Source organism: Cryptomeria japonica, chromosome 11 (assembly GCF_030272615.1).
Source record: "Cryptomeria japonica chromosome 11, Sugi_1.0, whole genome shotgun sequence".
NCBI lineage: Eukaryota > Viridiplantae > Streptophyta > Pinopsida > Cupressales > Cupressaceae > Cryptomeria > Cryptomeria japonica.
This window is the reverse complement of record NC_081415.1, coordinates 122659464-122664892: the sequence shown is the minus strand read 5'-3', so window position 1 is coordinate 122664892 and position 5429 is coordinate 122659464.

Sequence of the window (5429 nt, the reverse complement as noted above, 5' to 3'; positions counted from 1 at the left end):
GATATAAGTTTGGAAGAACCTATCATGTTGTTCGCAATGTCATCAATTTCCTTCTGTGTCTTTTTAATTTCTTCATCAATGTCTTCTATCAAGCAATGTGGCTTACATGCTTCTCTATACAACTCCTTATACTCCAAAATTGTAGAATTGAGTATTGGTAAAAGTGTATCCACATGATCGGTACATTTCTTTATAGTGTTTTCAAAGAATTTTTTTTTATCCTTGTCAACTCTCTCCTTAATTATATCCTCATTTACCTTGTCTATAGTTATAACATTGTCAGCAATAAATTTGGATAATGTATCCAATTTACCTATAGAATCCTTAATGTGATCTGTCTGACATGTAGGTGCAATCATCTTCAGAATGGGTAATGTGCTATCAATTGCCTTAAAAGCCAATGCATTGCAATCAGTTATCCTTTTTATAGAATCCAAAAGTACCTTTGTAATATTAGTAGGTCTGAATTCACCTGTAGATGTACTCGGTTCAGCTGTAGATTTCATCTCAACAAATGTCTGACCAATTACCTTCACTATATCCTCTTTGCTTCCATCGGATGTATCCATTTTACTTCCATTCTCAACATGAACCTCTGTAACTTCTGGTTTCCTAGACTCAACATGAATTTCTTCCTCAGATTGTTTTTCTGAAAGTTCAACTGTTGGAATCTTAGTCTCCGATGGCCCTGTGCTAGTACCTTTGTCTTTTGTAGGTTTTTCAGTCTCTATCGGTTGCTCTTTTTGGGTTGGGATCTTAGTTTCCTGAATGTCAACTATTTTTTCCACTTCCTCTGAAATCTTTCTATTATCAACACTGTTTGCCTTAACCTCTGAATTATCTTTATCCACAACAATTTTTGCCTCTTGAGTATCCATATTCATTGTAAAGAGTATCTCAGACTCTGGATTAGTATTATCATGTGTTATACCTTCAATATCAGTAACCAGTGGATCTTCTGAGTGTACTGGTGGTGAATCCAAAGGAGGTAGTGGAAGGTTATCTATAACCTTTATGTTTAGAATGCCACCAATTTTGCCTTTACCCTTGTCCTTGTCTTTCTGATATACTTTGAATGTCTGTTTAGGTCTTCTCTTTTCCTCTTACTTTTCTTTCTCTACAATATATCCCATTTGTCCGTGGTCTCATATGCAATCTCTTTTACCCTTCTAGCCATCAGGCTTACTTGCCGGTGTCCACTAATAAATACTGATCGATTAGCTTCAGAGATAAGTTCATCAATTTCTTCCTTTGAATTTACTAGATGAACAACCAAGAGTGCTTCAACTTTCAACTTCTTATCCAATTCCATCATTGATAGCCTTTTTGCTTCTAGTCTCATATAGAGTGTTAGGTCTCAGAGACAACTGAGAGGAGGGGGGGGGGGGTGAATCAGTTGTCTAATAATTTCAAAAGAAAAAAAAAACTCAACCAAACATAATGCTCAATACCAGTAAACAAAACTTTATGCCGGTAGACAATTTATTAGTTAATTGCAGTACCAATAAAGATTAATGCATGAAACAGAAAGGCAATAACATCCACAACACATAACACCAATATTTGTATGTGGAAACCCTGTAAGGGGAAAAACCACGGTGGGAAATCTTACCCACAATCAGATGATACTACTGCAGATAGTATGTGTATACAAATAGGGTTTGCACATGTAGAAAGGCCAAGCGCCTAGAGCTCACTGCTCAATCACAAATAGGGAGTCACACTGACTACAATTGGATGGCTAAATCCAATGATAATGTACTGCACAAAATAGCATCTTCTTATGTTGGATTCAGTACTGGTTTAGCTCTGTTGTCTTCTTCTAGGACCTCTTCAAATGTTGTCTGCGTGCATAGCTCAAGTATTTGTATATACCTTATTCAATTACCTTCTCCTCTACCATACATTCATTCCCTTTAATCTCACAAATGAGATCTTACATATATACCAAAGACTAAGACCAATTTTAGTAGGTCGGCTTGTTACAATAAAATCAATTACACATAAAACAATATTCGATGCATGATGTCAGCTCAATGCATTTACAATAACAATAAAATCATCTCCATAATGTGTCGTGCTGATCTGGAATAGATAAGCCTGTCGGTGCTTATTCTGGACCTATTTGCCGGTAATGGCAAATATGCAAACTCGAATATACCAGTGAACAAAAATCCAAGACAAAGTGTCCAAATGATGTCTTTGACATAACTAGGTGTTTTCCATATCATTCCAAGTGCCGATGGTCAATATAACTTGCTGGTGAATCAGATACTGGTGACTGTGCATAAGTCACTTGCTTGCTGGTGAACATAACCAAACCTCCAAGTGCTGATAGTTTGACCAGAGTTGATAGGTGTTAATAGGTGTTGACATCAATGACAAAACCATATCAACATATCCAAAATACCAACAATCTTCCCCTTTGGCATTGATGGCAACACAAGATGGAAAAACCATCAAAGTGCCAAAACAGAAAAGCCAAAAACCAAAAACCATCAATCTCCAAAAAGAGATCATAACCAGAAATAAAAAATTCAGATACAGAGAGTAATTAATCTCTCCCCAAAGTAACAATCTCTCCCCCTAGGAGTAACATGTGTTTTTCCATATCAATCTCTCCCCCTTTGACATCAAATGCCAAAGCCAGTACAAAACCAAGTTCAAATACAAAATACCAATCGATTCAATGTACCAACTACTCCCCTTGAGAAGTAGCTTCCTCATCAAAGCCGAAATAAAAGATTTGTCTATTTTTATTCTGCCGGTTGATGACAATCATCAACTGTCTAAGTCTCTACCAGTGGGGGTATGACACCAAGCTGATCTCTCAGATAATCAAAAGTCTCCTTAGGCAAAGGTTTAGTGAAAATATCTACAATTTGTTCTTTAGTATTCACATAAAAAAGTTTCACTTCTTTTGCTTCAACATTCTCTTTTAGAAAATTCAGTTTGATAGAAACATGTTTGGTTTTAGAATGTAGTACCGGATTCTTAGATATATCAATTGTTGCTGTATTATCACAATAGATAGTTACAGGTTCCTTGCATTTTACCTTAATGTCCTTCAACATTTGCTTAAGCCATAGAACTTGTGTACAGTTAGTTGCTGCTGAAACATATGCTGATTCTGCTATTGATAAAGATGTGCAACTTTGTTTCTTACTCAACCAAGAAATCAATCTGCTTCCAAGAAAAAATGCTCCTCCGGTGGTGCTTTTTCTGTCATCTACATCTCCTGCCCAATTTGCATCTGTGTATGCACATAATTCAAAATTTTCATCTTTAGGATACCATAAGCCAAGATTTGTAGTGCCTTGTAAGTTACGGAAAATCCTTTTTACTGCTGATTCATGATTTTCTCTAGGATTACTCTGAAATCTTGAAACAATACATACTGCATTCATAATATCAGGTCTTGTTTGTGTCAAATACAGTAAACCTCCTATCATAGATTTGTACCTAGTCGGATTAATAGGTGTAGATTCATCTCTTAGTGATAATTTATCATTTGTAGTCATAGGTGTGCTTACTGGTTGAGAGTTCTCCATCCCAAATTTATTTAGTAACTCCTTCAAGTATTTAGTTTGACTCAAGAATATACCTTTATTAGTCTGTGAAATCTGCAATCTTAAAAAGAATTTTATCTCTCCAATCATAGACATTTCAAATTCTTGTTGCATTTCAATAGAAAAGTCTTTACATAGTTCATCTTCTCCTTCAAACATTATATCATCAAAAAAAACTTCTATAACCAAGATGTCATAATTAGTTACTTTATAGTATAAGTTGCTATCTGCATTACCTTTAGAAAAACCAATCTTTAAAAGATATTTATCCAATCTAGCATACCAAGCTCTTGGAACTTGCTTTGACCCATACAAAGCTTTCCTTAACCTACAAACAATATCTTTGTTATCTGTCAAAGAAAATCCATCAGGTTGCTCAATGTAAACTTCTTCTTCAAGATCTCCATTTAGAAATGCACATTTAATATCCATCTGATATACTTCGTAGTTCTTGTGTGCTGCAAAAGCCAAGAATAATCCGACTACCTCAATTCTAGCTACCAGTGCAAAGGTTTCATTATAATCAATTCCTTCTTTCTGAGAATATCCCTTACACACTAGTCTTGCTTTATTTTTGATTACCTTACCATCTTCATTGAGTTTGTTTCTGAATACCCATTTTGTTCCAATCACATTTTTGTCTTTAGGCTGGGGAACTAATGCCCATGTGTTATTCTTTTCAATTTGTTCTAGTTCCTCTTCCATAGCTTTAATCCAGTGCTTATCTTCACATGCCTCATTAATTGATGATGGTTCAATTTGAGAAATAAGACATACCTCTTCATTTGCTAGTCTTCCTCTTGTCATAACTCCTTGATACTTGTTCCCAATTATCTGATCTTCAGAGTGGTTCAATCTTACATACTTGGGTGTCTTAGTTTGCTGTAGTTCATCAGTTATAGTGGAATTTTCAGATGATGCCGGTGTAACTGGATCTTCATTCTGTACCGGTGGGTTCAATGTAGGCTCATTTGTTAGTGTCTCTATTGCCGGTTAAGAATCTATGTACCTTGAAGTTCCTCTAAATTGTTCATCAATCTTTACATTTGTACTCTCAACAATTTTTTGCAATCTTTTGTTAAAACATCTATATGCCTTGCTCTTAGATGAGTAACCAAGAAATATTCCTTCATCACTTCTAGGATCAAATTTTCCAATATACTCATCTCTTCTAATATAGCATTTACTTCCAAATATTCTGAAATATTTAAGAGTAGGAGTAATACCAAACCATAGTTCATGAGGGGTCTTACCGGTTTCACCTTTGATGTGAACTTTGTTGAATGTATAGACCGCTGTACTTACTGCCTCTCTCCAATATACATGTGGTAGATTTGCTTCTGATAACATACTTATAGCTGCATCCAAGATAGTTCTGTTTGTCCTTTCAACAACTCCATTTTGCTGTGGTGTCCGGGGTGCTGATAATTGTCTTCTGATTCCATTCACTTCACAAAATGTATTAAATTCCTGAGATGTAAATTCTCCACCTTGATCTGATCTCAGACATTTTATTTTCTTACTGGTTTCATTCTTTACCATTGCTTTGAACAATTTGAGTTTCCCAAGTGCTTCTAATTTTTCTCTAAGAAAAGTAACCCAACACATTCTAGAATAGTCATCAATGATTAGCATGAAATATCTATCACCTTGTAAGCTTTTAGTTCTAGTTGGACCACATAAATCAGTATGAATTAAGTCAAGAGCATTATTGGATTTTTCTAGAATACTTTTAAAAGAGTAGAGCATTAGTCACCTTGTGTCTCCATCCCGATCTTCCATATGCCATAGTTTGTTCCATCAAGTTTAGGACTATCCTTCCTGATATAGTTAGTAGACATTGGATCTCCTCAAGTTGTT